Genomic DNA, 18461 nt, shown 5'->3' with positions numbered 1-18461 from the left:
TTGATATAAGAGACTCAAGACTATTGTCCCATGCTTTTCCTTTGATATTCACTGTGGCTTTTCTAGAATAAAGCATCATTAGTTGAAAATGAAATTAAACCCCAAAGATTCTATTTTTTGTACATTAGAATCCAAATGTAAGCTGCCCTTTCTAATAGACATCAGATTAGCAGTTATTCAAAATAGGATGCTATTTCTTGAATGTTAACATTTAAAATGATGTAGATATTATTTTCTTCCCAGTCAGAAACCCCTAGCTAACAGGGAAAAGGGGCATTGTTATGGAAGTTCTAACCAGTGTCAGTCTCTGAACATTCATCCACAGCTTGCACCTGACATAGGCAATGACGAATGAGCCAACCTGCTGTTTGCTCTCCCCTGTAGAGACGGCAAGCTTCCTTTTTTTCTAGAGAGCCAGAGGGAAAAAGATGAGAAGGAGATGGATGGGCATTTAAGAGGTACCTGCAGGGGCGCTGTATGTGTGACAGGCATCAGTAGCACCTTCCACCACCAGGCCAGAAGGCTTTAGGACCTGCATCAAGTCCCCCCAGACTTGGTCCTCAGGTCCTCTGGTCCTCAGGGTCGATCCAGAGCAGAAAAGACGTCACGTAACCATGTGTAAGTGATCTCCTTGAGGGCTGCCCACATTGAGACTTTACAGATGGGCACCAAGTTACAACTGCCACCATCCACATGTAAGTAGGGGACTCTACACATCTCAAAGATAGCTATAGCATAAATGAAACTGAGGGGAAGAGTATGGTGGAGTGGGGTGGGATGGGAAGGGGCCGGGGTGGATGAAGAAGGGGGAAGTGAAAAGAGAGGTGGTGAAGAAGATCTTAGATTTTCTTCCAACTGTTCACTTCTTTAAATAACAAGAAGGTTAATGGTTTCTGCAGTCCTAAAATATACCTATGCCTGCCAGGTTCCTGAAGGTTAATTGCTGCTGCTAGGGAAGCTGTCCTAATTTGTTCTGCCTTATAATGACCTTCCTATAGGCAAACTCCAGAAGAGACCTGCCTGCAGGTGTGCTGCATGCACAGGAGATGATGACCCCTCCTAGAGAAATGGGGAATATGAGGTTGAGTTACTGGAAAAGTTTATCAGTGATTGGCAGTGATTGATATTCAGGGGCAAATGTTGCTAGACATTTTCAGATTTGCATCTGTCTTATAGGCTTTTTTAGTGGAGTTTTCAATTACATGTCAACTGTTCCTTTCCTGTCACCTTGAAGTTCCTATACTATCCACAACATGCTCCTGTAATACATTCAGGCCTTTGAGAGGTTGACAAGAGAAGTGAATGGCATGAGGTACCCAAGATCACAGTCACACTGTTTCCCTTTCCCCTGGTGACGACAAATATGCTCAAATCCAAAAACTGAGATGTACTGACACCTGTCTGAAACAGGAAATTCCAGGACATGTAATGACCATAACTTTTTACAACAAACTAGTTCTTAGTGACTCAGTGATTAAACTGACCTACATCAGGCCAATTTCCTAACCTGAAAAGTGTATATTAAAAATGTATACGATGCTATTATTTTGATAGAAACGTAGAAACTGTTACTATGCATTCAGGTTAGTTTAGCCACTCATTTTCACTAGCAACATCGAGAGATTCTTTGCTTTCCTTTGAAGCAATTCTCACATACATGACCATCTCCCATCTTTTTAATCAACTGACAATGAGACACACTCATACCTCCTGGTCCCCTACCTCAAGCTATTTTTAGAAGTAGGTAGAGAAGCAGGCAGCCACCTCTGTGCTGTGTAAAAGAAAAGGGGAAAAAACCTTCTTCCAGTAGTAGTCATAATTCTAGAATAACTCCATTCCAGCAGTCCAGAGGGGCTGCCCTTACTATCACTGTAGCTTCATTTCTTTGGTTCTGGAAAAAAATTTCTATCTTCTTGGGGTCCTCTTTTTTATGGTAATGAAATTGGTAGGGGCTACATGCTTTATTTGCTCACTGTATTAAGTATAGTGTGGGAAAAAATAAACATGGCAATGGGTTTAGTGTGGGAAGATGTGATTTTGAGTCCCAGCCCTATCACTGGGAATTAGGATCAGGCACTTTGCTTCCTTATGCTTCAGTTTAGTCATCTGTACAAAATGGAGTTAATACTCTTTGTCCTACGTATGTCCCTGGGTGGTTGTGAGGGTCAAAGGAGATATTTTATAGAGAAATGTTATGTAAACTATAAAGTCTCTATCAAGTCAATATGTTATCATTATCAATTAATATCTTGATCAAAATCAAGTAATAGCTCAGTTAAATCAAGTGCAAAATGTAGAAAAATGCCTGGACTGAGGTGGGTAGTTCTAAGCTGATGAATGCTGATCATGGTGAGGGAAAGAAGAGTATAGAGAAGGAGTGAGGCATCTAGGGTAATCAATAGTACTATTTATCAAGTATTTATTCCTTTCCCAAGCACATGGACGGATTTCATGTCCTTGCCCAACTGAAGATATTGTGGCCAGGTTATTTGCTTCGTAATGAAATATGAGCAAAAGAAAACATGTTCATCAGCAGGATACTTTTACCTACTAGATCCTTGAGAGGCTATAACATATAGGAATCTCTGGTAACCAATCTTAGATATGAAGTATGAGTAAGAAATAAAATTTTGTTGTGTTAAGTCATTGAAATTTTAGGATCATCTGCTAGCCTATTCTGCTGCTATGGATCAAAAGTAAATTTTGTGCATAAACCATCTCCTAGACTTGACCATATCTCTGCTGTACTTTATCTCCTGCTCTTTGAGGGAGACAGAACTTTGATAATGGTTTCCCTATGGGTAATTACTTTGTATAATAGCGATTCAGGGTTGGTCTAACCAGTAAGTTATTTCGGTTTACTTCATTAAAAAGTACAGGAGTGGATACGTAGTGACTCAAATTTTTATTTGCTTAACATTTGGTGGCTTATTCTGATGCAAATGCTAAGAGATCTTCTCTGTGCAGGGAGAGCCACCTTTGATGTTTGGCAAATAGCAAATGACTGGTAAGCAAATTCTGGAGGAATGCTGAATGAAGTTAGTTTTCATGAAAAAAAGTGAAGTTTGAACAAATACCATAAAGGATGAAAAGGTAAAGTTTAGTAGCATGAAGAAGGAAGAAATTTTAGGAAAACCAAAGAGTAAATTTCTAGTCCCAAAAGAGCCTGTCCTGCTCTTGACCAGAGGTGGGAAAACCAACTGCACTGGAGAATATTTGAGGCCAATTCCATTATATCTCAATTGGAATTCTCTGGTTTGTAATCAACAAAAACCAACTCTAATTTAATCAACAAAAACCAACACTAGGGCTTCCCTGGTGGCATAGTGGTTGAGAGACCACCTGCCGATGCAGGGGACGTGGGTTCGTGCCCCGGTCCAGGAAGAACCCACATGCCACGGAGCGGCTAGGCCCATGAGCCATGGCCGCGGAGCCTGTGCTCCGCAACGGGAGAGCCACAAAAATGAGAGATCCGTGTACCACACACAAAAAAAAAAAAAAAAAAAAAAAAAATTTTAAAAACCGAACACTAAACAGAAGTTTATTGGAAGGATAATGAGTAGTTCACATCATCATGAAGAAAGCTGAACAGTCAGACTCAGCAAGGATAAAAGGTAGAGCAACATTGGGGGTGCAGGGAGCAGGGGCAGATGGGCAATCTCCTTGGGGTGAATGAGCTCCTATCATTTTCAGGCTTTTTGTCATTCTGCTCTGCCAAATTTCAGGGAAAAGGTTTGGATCATGGACTTTTGCCTAGGACAATGGAGGTCAGGGCACCTTTATTGACAGTTTCTGTAGATTTTAAGCAATAGAGCAAAATTGAGGTCATGTTACCAGGAGAAATGAGTATTGTGTGGTAAAAAAAAGTTCCACCAAAACCAGCAATAGAAATGTAATCCTGCAGTCATAAGACTGAGTTTAGATTTGGCTTAACAAATAACTAGAAGGTATAGTAGGTAGACTGCACATGGAAATGGCATTCCCTAAATGCCATGTACTTCTAGTAGATGATCCTTAATTTGTGTACCGGACAAAAAAGTAAAGAAGATAAAACCAATAGTGGGGTAATCGATTACTGGAATAGTATGCATTCATGTGAAGTAGTCACTTCCTGGGAGGTGCTGACTTTTCAAAAGAAGGGATGAATCTGAACTCTCTGAAAAAAATGTCAGGGGGCAGCTAATTTGGGGATTGAAAGAGAGGGGAGCTAAAGGCAACTCATGCTGCAGCAAGACAATCAAATCATGTAGAAAAGTTTAATACTGAGCAGATAGTGGTAATTAAAAATGATTCTCATTTAACAACTTTGAATGCAGCACACTGATTTAAGATCTCGGCAGTGAGTAATCTTTTTCTCTACATGATAAATTGAATTGAATTTCTATGTTTGGTGAATGCTGATGGGTCCAAAATCTCCTTTTAAATCCATTTTTAAAAAATTCTTTGCCTCTCTTTCTTCAATTCATCACTGTGAGGAATGTTCTTCAGATTGTGGTGAGTTCTAAATGGATTGATTGCCTTGTTTTAAATAGCTCTCTCATTTCCTTTGGGGAAGGAATTGTACTTTTAAGAAGGTCTGCTCTGAGGCATAATGCAAGATTACAATTCAGGGCTTCTCTTATATTTTAAATCAATAATATGAAACAAGACATCTACAGTACCTGAGGAGAGTTAGAACTTTTCTCCGAAGACAGGAGATTTTGTTATTTTATCTGCATTGTGTGTGTGAATGTGGGGTACACACATGCATATTCACAAAGCTTCAAAGATAGGCAGAGAAAGGGCAATAATGTTGAGAAGTGTGAAAAAAGCAGCACTAAAGGAAGAGAACGCATCCTTATAGGGAGAGAGGCTGTGACAAGGAGGAGGGGAGATCTTCGGATGACAGACAATGAAGTGGGAGGATAGAAGCTTTCAAAGGTTAATAATGAACTTTAAATTTCCAAAAAAGGGGAGAAAAGAAGATATATGTTCCTATTTAAGAACCCTATATTCAGAGTTAAGAATGTTATTTTACTTAAGCAAAATAACTTGTACAGAGGAAAGAGTTTGGAATCTAAGTATTAGGTATAAAATATACCTTAGTCTAGGAATAATGAGCTTCAAGTTCAGCTGGCTTTGCACATCTCCCCCTACTGCTACAGAGGGACTAATTGAAGAATGGACTTTGAGGAGAGATCTTCACTGGGGCCTTTCAGAAGATCTTCAGAACCCAAGTATTTTGTAGTTTGAATGGACTAAAATGAGTCCCTGAGGCTTAAGACTCTAAAAGAAATCCTAACTCTTGGGGCAGGTTTGGAAGGCTTTTTATTTATAAGGTTCACATACAAAAAACGGTGACAAGCTGTTCTCCTGGTCTGGTCCTTGCCAACAACAGAACAAGAAGAAAGAATCTAAATCACAAAAAGAGGGTTGTTTAATCATAAGGAAAGACTTCCTGCTTTGATTCAGCGGGGAAAAAACACTGTACTACAATCCCCAAAACACAGATTTAGGCAGAGCTTTGTCACTAGCTATCAGATTGAAGAGCACAAGTTATGTAAAGTGTATGAGCCCCAGTTTCCTCTTCTTTAGAAAAATGGTGTTGAACTAGATTCTCATTCATGTCACTTCTACAGTAGTGGCAGAGCTGCATCTAGAATCCATGAGTCTAAATGCCATTCACTTCCTTAACGCACCATCCTCTTCCAACCTATGTAATAGAAAGCTTGTATAGACTGGGGAGAAAAGAGGTCAGGATTTCTTTGGAAAGAGTTGATTAGAGTTATACATTTGAAGGGAAAGGGTGCTTCCTTATGATCAAGCCAAGTTGACAAATTGATTCAAGAAAACCTTGAGGATACTAGAACTGTCCTTCACCTGGAAAAGTTTAATGATGAGTAGCTGCCTCTATTAACAGAGAATAAGGACTACAATAGATGCAACACTTTAATCAACCGCAGGTAAAGGTGCTTATTTCTCTTAAGTGGCATATAGTAGCAGAACTTGAGTACTTGAAAGAATCCCACCCAATAGATCTGATAGACTGAAAACCTCTGTGAGTGGTATATCACAAGAAGCAGGAGCCAGGAGTGGTCATGCAGAAGGTACATTATCTGTTCCAAGTAATGGTTAAGCAAGAGGTCCCTGCCAGGGATCTCAAAAGAATCCACAAAATATTTCATGATACAAAGGACCAGTACGTTGCCATGTGCTATACATAGGACCCCAATTTATATTACAGAAGACTAGCCACATTAGAACTTGCTTTTTTCTTCTAACCATGCTTCTTTCTGGCATTCAACTTTGAAGAAGCCAGAAATAGCATGTAAAGTTAGAAAGTAGGAAAGTGAAGAAAGGAGAAGAATGGAAAGAAAGAAAAAAAGAAAGGGAAGGAAGGAAGAAAGGAAGGGAGGGAGGAAGGAAGGAAAAGAAACTGGCCATCCTCCCTTTCCCCACTACAGACTTCTAAATATGGATCAAGCCTAAACTACAGTGGGGAAAGGAGAAATTTAGGATTAGATAGGATATTAAAAATGTGATATTAAACTCAACTGGAGCTAACTTTTTTTAATAGTATATAGATGATTGTCCAGCAATGATTCAACCCTCTCTACCTCCTGGAGGCGCACGCATCTCTACTTATTCAAATATGTTGGCTGGAAGTGACTGTGTGAACATTCCAAGCCTAGACCTTTAGTTAGAAGCATGAGTGTTTTTTGTCACCTCTCTGGGACCTCTGGCCTCACTACAAAAAGAACATGTCCCAGAAAGTCTCTGCCCCTCCAGCTGGGGCCCCAAAATAGACAAATGAAGTAGAGCCACCACAGGCATTCTGCATAATTGCAGCCTGAAGCAAGCCACTCAGCCGAACCACTTGTCTATGAGCATGAGAGTCAATGCTTATGGCCCTGAGTTTGGGAGTAATTGTTATTATGCATCATTATTGTGGAAATAGCTGACTGAGCTCAATAGTAATACATTCAAGTAGATTAAAAGTCAAAGAGAATAAAAAGACATTCAGTGAAAAGTTTCCTTCCCTCTACAGTTACCCCAGCCAACAACTTCACCTTCCCATGGGCACATATTTTTATTAGTTCCTTGGTGTTATTCCAAGTAGTATTTAATACACATATAATTAAATATAAATATGTATGTTTTCCCTTTATTACATATTGGTAGGTTATTATGTTCACTCTTCTGTTTTTTTCCCACTTAATATTTTGTTTCAGTACAAAAGGAACATCTTCATTCTTTTTGCCACCACATGGTATCCATTATATTAATGCATGGATTACAATTTCTAATATAGTACCTGAAAAGTGATCAAGAGAAGTTAGGGGATCTGCTCAATATATTGACCAGGGGTAGTCATGGAGAACTAAGGGAATGGGATTGAAAGGCTGTGTTAGGAAGAGAAAAATTATTTCCTGCCTTGAACCCTACTGAGCCCAGTCCATTCAATAAGCCAGTTGTTAGGATTAAATGACTTAATACATGTAAATCACTTAGAAAAGTGTTTGGCACATGGTAAGAGTTCAGTATATATTTACTATTATATTTAACAATCTGAGGTCCACCCCAATCAACATATTAGAAAACTCTCTGAGGTGGCATCATGGGGCATCTTGCCACTCACCCCGAATTTTTAAGTTCTCACTCCTCTTTTCTGCCACATTTAATGTAATTGTTCCCTCCTTTCCTTCTCTCTAGCTTTGGCTGTACTTGCCTCATACAACATAGAGGGGTTTCTCCCTCCATCCCTTGGAGAACATGCATGCAGTGTCCTCATCCCTTCCCCTTATTGTCTGTGTTTCACACATCTCTGTCCTCTTAGGACCTGCATCATATAGATTTGGAAGTCAGACAGACAGGTTCAAATCTGAGCTGTGTGTTCATTCTTGTGTGATCTTGGACCTTGCTATGCATCATTTTTCTATTTTGTAAAATGGGGAGAATTATATGTCACAAGATTTTTGTGAAGTTTAAATGAGATGTAAATAACATGCCTAGCACAGAGTAGTCTCTCAATAAATGTTAACTCCCTTAACTCCAATTTTCTCTCCTGTCTTTTTTTATTGAGTCTTGTCTTTTCCATTTCATGACTTCACCTACTATCTCTATGTAAGTGACTCTAAATCCCTATAGATCACCTCATTTCTATTTTGCAAATGAGAAACTGGAGTCTTGCTCTTTCTCAAGTTTCCAAGGAGCTATCAGATATCAGAAAAAGATGTCATTGGCCTCTCCATTGCAACAAATCCAAACCTCTCTTTGCCCACTGATTCCAAATTATTCTCTCTGCTTGACTCTCTTATCTGTGAATGACACTAGTCACCCATTCTTCAAACCATGTTTGATTCTTTCTTCTCCCTTCCTTGTATTTCTATTCTTTTGCCCAGCCCATACATTCACAATAATTTTTATGTAATTAAAGTCTTCAAAGCTAGGAGGAATTTAGGTGATCGCATAGGAAACCATCCTCATTGCACAGATGAGGAAAACAGAGGCCTGGAAAAGTAAGGGGAGGTCTAGCTAGAGGAGAGGTAGGACTAAGATCTGAATCCTTTGAGATGCGGGACAGTGTTCTTTCCATGTCACTTCACTAATAGACGTCTTTCTCAACATTTCTGCTGCCTCCACCATGGTTCAGGCCATCATTATATCTGTTCCATTATTGCAGTAGCCTTCTACCTCTTCTCTCTATCACAGTTTATCTATATATACCTCCTGACTAATCTCATGACAGTACAGTCTGCCATTATACAGGAGTATGGCATCTATTCTGGTTCCCACAGTGTAGACCTAGGGTATTGTTTTTCATACTTGGTCATTTTGTAATCACCTTCACAACATCAGTCACATTCATATTTATATACATTTAACATTTACTTAATAGTTTATCAACTCAGCCTTACAAAGACTCACTTTCTCTTTCCTTAACTTCATCCTATGCAATAATAATCTGTGAAATCATGTGTTTGGTACACTAGTATATTTTTTGAATGTATGTTGAAATATATAGTACCATTAAAATTAAAAGACAATTTCCTGTATGTCACCTAAAACCATGTCAAATACCACATTTTGCAAGACACTAAACCAGCAAATGAGTGAAAATCCAAGGATGGTTGGTTGAAAGAATTTTCAAACAATTAGAATGTTCTGAAAATTAGGTAGTAAGTTTACTCTCACTAAAGATATGCAAGTCAAGATTGGTTAATCACTTTTAAGGGATATTGTAGAGGGATCATATGCATTAAAAACATAGAATAGATTATCCTTAAGGTTTTATCCAACCCTGAGATTCCATGATTTTAGGGACTAATCTAGTACTTTTTAATTAGTTAATATCAACTTATTGTTTTGTAGTATAAATTTTAACTCACTCGTCCCCCATGAGAAAGTTGTGATTGTTCTCTATTGCCTTCTAAATGAAGTATTTTGTGAAATGAGTAGATTACTCCTTCCTTTCAATTTGGAAGTTTCTAATGAATAAAACCTACTTATTTCTTCAATCATATAATTTCTTTTCACTTACACTCCTCCAGACTCTCATTTTAGCTCCTCTCCCAAAAGAAGACACTTCAACCCCAAGTCTAAGGTCATTCCTTAAGTAGGAACTACATTAAGCCAATAGAAGGCATGAGTCTTTTAATTCTTTTAGAGTTAGGAACATTTTTGCCTCATACTAGATCACAGAATTAAACCTAGACTACTCCAATTCCTGAATTTCTATTTTGTTTTTACTTCCTATTTCTTTAAAAAAATAAAAACTACAATATTCCTCAAAAGGGTGAGAGGGTCTAGACTACTAATCTCTCTCTCTGAAGAAAAGAAAGAGAATTTATAGCTTTTAATGGTTGTGAAAACCAGGAAATAATAGAGAAATCATGCATTCTGCAGGAATTCTCCTGAGTGTATTAAATTAAACTGACAGCGTTGATATCGCTATTCATGTTGAAATAATTAGCAATTCTAAGGCTATTAATGGTGTATTGTATCACTGTTTTAGAACTGGTAGGATGAATGCAAAAACCTTTTGGTGACTTTTGCTCCTACTAAAATTTAATTAGCCTTAGTTACTGACCTCATGTTTTATGTAACAGTACACTGCAAAATGATCTCATAAAGAATTGAAGTTTTAGAAGAAAGTCATTCTTGCTTTAAAAACTAGCATCACATAAAAGTTCTCTGAGTGTTTTTTAACTACTTTTGCAAAGTATTCTTATAATTGCTAACATTACATATGGGACTGACTGATTTTGAATTTAATTGAAGCAAAAATGCATCTCTTTGACAAGGTCACTTTTTAAAGTGGAGTTGCACTACTTTGCATTACAGTTCTGATTTTTTTTCTTTCTAAATTAACTATGATCTATAAAATTATCGATAAAGAGTAATACCTTGGCCATCAAATATTAATAATGATTACAAGAGGGGGAAACTACATTTAATGCATATAAAATTTATGGATGGTAATGATCTCTACTAAATCTGGAAGACTAGATCTGTGCAGCTGGGGGTGGGCAATGCATTGGGGTTCAATGGAAAGATCTGAGCCAGAACAGCTATGCTTCATAAGAGATTGGAGACTAGGAAGTCTAAACTAGCTGAGCCCAAACAAAGGCTTAAAAACAAAACAAACAGGAAGTACCACAGATGGTGAGGTGGTGTTATTGTTTGGGGGTAGGTGGGAAGGAGTTAATCCACCAGTATCTCTATGTTGCTTAATTGGAGTTTTATTAATGCTTTGTGATTGTTCACATTGTTCTAAAAGCACATTATGGAAATGACTATTTTATCTTTCTTTGACAATTTTGTACATATTGGACTTTCTGCTCTTTAAGAAAGTTGCTACTAAATGTACCCTGCTCATTCTGAGAAAAAGGTATCTGAGAAAAAGGTAAAGGATGTTCTAATCTTCCCCCTGGTGGGTCAATTGGCCCAGAAGCTTACACTAAACTTCCTTTTGAGCTAAAGCCAGAATCATGCTGATCAAATGAAGCATGAGAGCTCAATATGCTCAGAGTGCAATGTTTGAGCTACATGTGGCTCTTTTTCATGCAACTTTCAGTTCTTTAAGGCCTCTTATTTCAGTATTACAATTTTATTATGCTAGAAGCTACCGAGCATATAGTAGTCAAGGGGCTCTCTTGGTTAATAGTATTTGCAAATATCACTTGAGGCAGGGTTGTTACTTCGGGATGAGTCACAAACTGTGAGCATTGCAGTGATAGCTTTATGGAATGAGAAGCAGCCTGGTGGGTTGGAAAGAGCATGAACCCCAGAGGTAAAAAGAAACAAAACAAAACAATACACTGGGTTCAAGGTTCGACTACTTGTAAGATGTGAATATGGACAAATCACTAAATCCTTGGGAGCTTCTGTTTTCTCGGCCATAAAATGGAATCAATATATTGACTCCCAGTTTTCTTGTGAGAATCAAATGAGATAATATATATTAAAAATACTTGAATTTCCAAAGAACTGTTATTAATAAAGATAACTCAACTTGGCCGCGTCAGATCATGCTCTCATTTGGCGCTCCCTAAACAGGATACATGAGCTACTAGACGCACTCCTCTTCTGGTTCTATCCCATCTCCACAGAGAACAAAGAGTTGTACTAATCCTATACATTGTGAAGTAATTTATTGTGCCCATGATTCATGTCATATTATGATCAGTCAAGTTTATATCTATTGCCTGCTCTGTATGGAGCTACATGTTAGGCCCTTTGGAGTTAAAAAAAAAAGTGATTAAAAAGAGGAGTATAATTAAAAAACTGAATAGACACATCAAAGAGCTAAAGAAGGGATGTGAAAAATATATGAGGTGAAATGAAGCTATCTAGGTATTCATAGATTACTGAACTGTGTCAATAAAGGAGGCTTAATTAAAGAGGCAACATTTTTAAAAGGTCTGGTCCTGGAATAGCAGAGTACAAGGGGGAATGGCATCTTCTGGGAGAAAGAATAGTACGGACAGCAAGGACCTAGTCCATAGCCTCCTGCAGTTGCCTGTTTCGTCTAACAATCATATATTCTCCCCTTGCTTCTCCTCCTGACATTTGTCTTGACTGCTGTAGAGATTAAATATATATCTGCCTTTTAGAAGCATAAATTCTAAAATAAAATTAAAGCAAAAAATGAACTCTATTAGGAAGATTTTAAAATATTCCACATATGCCCTTCCAATAAAGATGGCTTCTTGGAAAAGATGATTTTTTTTTTTTTTTTTTTTACACAGTGAGCTTCAATGGACACACATATACGTTCCTAGTTTTTCCTTTTTCTTTTCTTTTCCAAGGGAAAGCAGGGTTGGGTTGGGCTTTTTTTTTTTTTTTTTTTACTCATAGATACAATCCACCACTAGAGGTCGAAAATGTGAGTTTTGTGTACAATGAGAATTGGTGACCTTGGGCAAGTCACTTATCCACCTGAATCTCAGTTTTTCTATTTCAAAATAAAAATTCTTTGTGCTAGCCAGAATTTTTACAACAGAGTATATTGAATTCTTCATAAAAGAAAAAATACTATAAAGATTATTTATTTCTGTTAATACTCTCTTAAAACAAAATCTAAAATACCTGTAAAAAAAACTTATCAGCCTTTCTTGAGCACAACATTTTCATAATAGTTAACTCTTATGTCAGCTGGAACTGAGCCATAAGAAAGTCTGCGATAGATAAGAAAAGCTTAAGATGAAACTTGGCCCTTGTTGAATGGAAGTCTATGACCCGGAGATGCGCAAAAAGGTATCCAACCAAAGAAGAAAGGATTATTCTACCTCATCGTGGATGACTGCTCTTCTGCTTTTATTGAAAATTTTCTAAATCCTCTACTAATTACTGCTAAATGTATACATGAATTAGCCACTCAACCAGAATAGTTAAAATTTCCTTCCAATTATATTTCTGGACTTTAGCTTCTCAAGCTAGTCAGGAAAAACAAAGAATTCCATTAAAAAAAAAAGCTAACTTCTCTGAGATCTTCCCCATAAAATGATCAGGAAAGATGCCTTCTTTAATGACAGTATGATGTGATACAGTATAAATCAAAACAATGTGGGAGAGGGTATCTGATCCAGAGGCCTACTTTAAAAAAAGTAACAAGTGAGTAAAAAAAATCATGAATTCACAGTATCTTCAATAATTCTACATGGTGTTCAAAAACAAGGACTTACCTCTCATTAATGCAAGAGAATGTAAGAAATGCTATGCTTTATTTTCTCACATGAATTTTAGGTGAAGAATTGAAAATGGATTCTTTGAGTTGACAGCAACTGTAGTCAAATCCCATCCTCTAACCCCATCCCCAAAGGTCAGGAAAAGCTCTTGAAAGTGGCTTATTTTACATCATAGCCCCAGGTTAAGCCAAAATAATCCAGGAGGAGGAAAACAACAATCATAACAACAAAAAAATTCCCACAGTGAGCTACACACCCCAGATGCCCAGACTTTCCATGGGATCTTAATGAGGGTCAGAGGTCAGCGCTAAGGAGCCTGGTGAAACAGTGAGAACCAAGATCCTGTTTCCATTTTAATGCCCTTGTGTTTATGTTTTGCGCTCTGCAGGGGAAAGACGGAGACAATCCCACTTCCAGGGAGGCCAGAGAAAAATGCACTGGATATAGTAGTTTGACAGAAAAATAGGGGTGTTCCATGAGGCCAAGGGTAGCCTCAGTTCAGAAAAACACAGAATTGCCAAAAAGTATACTGTTAGCTGAAATTTCTCCTCCAGCACTGGCCTAAAATTATAGTACATTATGAAAATAAAGACCATTGTTTTCAATCTGCCCCTTCACCTCTCCACCCACACAAGTCCAGAGAAGGCTGCTCGTGTTTAAATTTAGCGGAGATGTTAGTTACATAATAGTCATGAGCCAGCTCAACATTCCAGTCTCCCAATTTGTCACGCCTGACCTTCCTATCGCACTCTGATAAACTTCATTCTATTACAGCTGCTTATTTTGTTTATCTTAGAGACTCAGATTATAGTTTATCATTAATTTAAAGTTACCTGCTTTCTTGGCTACTATTTCAGTCAAAACTTGTTTTCCTCTCTACAGAATAATTTTCCCCTATGGGTAAAATGCTAGATGCCCTCCCACCAACCCTTAAACTTCCATCCCTTTCTCAGCTCCTGAACCTTTGATAACCTTTGAAACTAGATCCAAATCAACATTTCATGGAGTTCCTGAGCTTACAGCTTTGGGATAACTTTAGCTTCTGGTTTCCAGGACAGGCCTAGCTGGAAATCCTGAAACAACATGAGTATGTTCATCCTAGAGGAAAGTCCGATGGGGATCGGAAATGCCAGTCTCTTCTATTCTGACCTCACCAAATGTCTAGTTTGTCCTTACTGAGATTTAGAAGGAACTAGTTTCACAGACCATTTTGTGGTTAAACAGATGAGAGAAAATGATATGACAGCCTCATCCAAGAGACCAGGGAATGCGGTTCTTCAGCCTAGGTCTAGTACTAAAAATAAAATAAGCCACAGTCCCTGATGGTTAGCAATAGCAAAGTTTATTGAAGCCCTATTCTGCACCACATCCTGGGATGTGCACTTTTTTTTTTTGAGGGACTTTTTTTTTCTTTTCCCTTTGTGCTGAGTCTAGTGTCACTTGCCCATAGAGGGCAGCATTCAGAGGCCTTGCATGGTTTGCTTCAGACCAGAGTTCCTGGATTTTATATGGATTATCTCCTTGAATCCACCCAACGGCCCTATGATGGTAGTTATTTTTATTCTCCCCATTTTATAGATGAGAAAACTGAGGCTCAGAGAAGTTAACCTTAAAGTTAAAATGCTAAGAAGGGCTAGAGCCAGGTTTGAAACCCAGTCTCGGTTGAGAGGCAGCAGCCTGTTCTCTTCACTAGGGACACATTCTGTTAGCCTATGGCTGTGTGCCAGAATAACCTGATGTATTTTGATACTGTACACCCACCATCAATACCGATTCCCAGAAAGATTCCATTCTCTAAGTCAGGTTGGGTTGCAAACATCTGCATATTAAAAAAAAAAAAAAAAAAAAGTCTACCCAGGTGATACAAACCAGAGTTGGAACCACTGACCACTATAGATAATAATGTAGGCCAGGGACATCCCCGGTGGTGCAGTGGTTAAGAATCTGCCTGCCAATGCAGGGGACACGGGTTCGAGCCCTGGTCTTGGAAGATCCCACATGCCACGGAGCAACAAAGCCCGTGCGCCACAACTACTGAGCCTGCGCTCTAGAGCCTGTGAGCCACAACTACTGAAGCCCACGCGCTGCGCAACAAGAGAAGCCACAGCAATGAGAAGCCCACGCATTGCAATGAAGAGTAGCCCACGCTAGCTGCAACTAGAGAAAGCCCGCCCGCAGCAACAAAGACCCAATGCAGCCAAAAATAAATAAATAAATTTATTAAAAAAATAATAATAATGTAGGTCAATAGATTTATGAACTGTCAAGCACTCCATGAATGCTTTTAGAATCAATAGGCTCCTTGTGGGCAGAGAATTCATCTTACAGATCTTTGCATTATTTTTCCACTGCATTCGTTGAACAAATATCTACTAAGTACCTACCATATTCCAGGAAGAGCAAGGGTCTTTCATAAACATCAGACAAGGTCTCTGGACTCATAGAGCTTAAGCCCAACTCTGTGACACTCTATGACAAAGCAGTGCCACAATGGGCATTCAAGACTCAACTATTGAATTGTTAAAATATTTAGTATATGTATTGCTTTGCTTTAACCTTTTTTTTTTTTTTGCGGTACGCGGGCCTCTCACTGTTGTGGCCTCTCCAGTTGTGGAGCACAGGCTCTGGACGTGCAGGCTCAGCGGCCATGGCTCACGGGCCCAGCCGCTCCGCAGCATGTGGGATCTTCCCGGATCGGGGCACGAACCCATGTCCCCTGCATCAGCAGGCAGACTCTCAACCACTGCGCCACCAGGGAAGCCCTGCTTTAACCTTTTAATTGTAGTTTGGGGCAGATATAATCTCTAAGAATCACCTTTTTTAGTTAAGTACTACAGGAAAAGGTCGTACAGCCTGAATCAACAGTCTTCTAGTACCATCACCCCAATCTCCTTTCTTTTAAACACTAAGCCTCTGCTTCTCTGTGGTTTGTAGCACAAACATGGTGCTACCTGCCCATCAGTGGGGAAGATGCTTTTGATTTTCTTTTCTAATACTGGTATTGGTTCTATGTTCTCAATTCATCGTTTTGGAGACCTTTGAAATCCACTGTAAAGTGGTAGTTCAGGTTGACTACATTCCTAAGTTCTCAAATTTTAGTTTGGTTTACCTCAAGTTTCCCCTTGGTCATAAATCAAGCATTTTTGTTATCATAACCAAAAAAGCAAACAAAGAAACAAGATTTATTGTTTAAAATCCTAAAGAATCCTAAAAACATGGGTTGTACACTTAGAATTTTCTTTTTTTTTAAACAATTTTTTAAGAAATTTGTTTTGTCTTGGTTTCTATGCCTAACAAACAGGAAGTATTCCAGTAGCAGTCACAGATTAATGCATTTCAGGAATGTAAACTGCTAATCTAAAGAAAAAAATTATACCTGTGAACTAGCATATACCAAAGTATATAGCTGAGATGACTTAAAATACAGTTTTCTTTCATCAGACAAATATCCCTTCTTTAGTGATCAGCTCTCTACTGGCAACTCATTTTCATGCCATTCCACATTTATTTTTTCTTAAGATAATGATTGTAAAAATAAGTATCTAATAAATCACTCCTTAAACTGAAAAAACAAAAACAACCCCCTTTCCAACCTTTTTTTTCCTCCTTTAAGTTGCTCCCCTTTTAAAATATACCTAATTTCAGGAAATTTTCATGATTTTGTTTTACATGAGCATGAAAAATAAGCATAAGTAATATTTAACAGTAATAATTCAAAAATAACATATATTTGATATTAAACATTTCCCAAAAAGCCAAGTCCTTCTTTGGCTGTCTAAAAGAGGTGATACCTAAAATAGGTGATTGGAATCCAATCTAGGAACTTCTGTTTAATTGGAATCATGACCATGAACTTGGGAAAAGAGATCAGGCCAAAAGTTTGACTTCTCTTTGAGGCAGTTTTTTAAGAGTGAAAATAAAAGATTCATTTACACAGAGGTTACTCTAAGGACCCTCACAGGCAGTCTAACAAGGGAAAAGCATTGTTATTAAAAAGGAATGCAGAGGAATGGAGGGTAGAATCATCTGGTTGGTGACCCTAACCTCAAGAGCCTAAGCTTGCCTCTCAAGGGGCAAACTGGAAACAGAGTGAGGCCCAACAGAGTCTGGGTGATCTCTCTGGACCAGAGAACTTGAAATTGGGCCTGAGAACCTTTTCACTTTGTTTTGCAGTCAGACTATAAACAAAGATATTTTTATTCCCTTCTGAACAATTTCCCTTTCCAAACACCATTTGTCAATCAAGTTGGGCATATAGAGCATACTCAAAGGTCTGTGAAAGAAAACTTCCCTATGTAGGCTTGAGTAGCATCCAACCCAATACCCAGTGCCTATTTTTTGAGTCTCTTCTGCTTACTAAACACTGGAAATTCAATGGAAAATAAGACAAGCAGGGTGAGGAAGGAGAGTATCAAGAGACCTGAGATGAGGCTGGGAACTGTGTCATAAATAATGGAGTAACATTTGCTCAATGAATCAGTTCTATAAATTGCAATCATACCAAGGTTTTTTCTATATAGTTTTTTTCTATATAGTTTTTTCTATATAGATATTCACTATATCTGAAAGTTAAAATCTAACAAAATAAAAAGTAACAAAATCTATAAATTATTTTATTACACAGTTGAATTTCCATTTACTTTATTTTATATTTTTGTTGTTTTTGTGTGTATAAGAGAGGGTCAGAATGCATAGCATCTAGAGGAAGTAGCCACGGAAATCAAATTTTCATTACACTTCTCCATGGCCCTACTATAGCTAGATGTCTTAGAGTTGTTTTACAACCCACAGACGGGCACTTAACTGTGAGATGTTTGTAAAGAATAAACTTTAGGGTATGGGACAAACCTTTTAAAAACAAGCAGTCTCACATCAAGCAAATAAATGTTTTGAATAAGTTGAACACCTTCTGTTTTCTTCAGCTATAAGGACATTTTACACCTCAGTCAGTTCAGATAATATCTTAGTGTTTTGGGCAGTGTCTCTTTCATTGTCAAAAGGATCCAAATGATCTTCTACTAAAAGCATATCTTTTTTAATCAGTCTAAAAGTAATGGATATTTCCTTTTCTTTTTTAAAGGCATCTTAATGAAGGGAAAATAATTAAATTTCTCCTTCTTTCTAAGAAACACATTTCCTACACTTCTACCCCAATTAGCCCATTAAAAAGTTACCAGATCTTTAAAAAAAAAAAAAAGGATATATATATATATAATATATATATAATATATAATATATATATATAATATATATATATTATATATAATATATATATATATATGGTATTGAATC

Source organism: Grampus griseus, assembly GCF_964374135.1.
Source record: "Grampus griseus genome assembly, chromosome: 2".
NCBI lineage: Eukaryota > Metazoa > Chordata > Mammalia > Artiodactyla > Delphinidae > Grampus > Grampus griseus.
Note: the sequence above shows the minus strand (reverse complement) of the source record.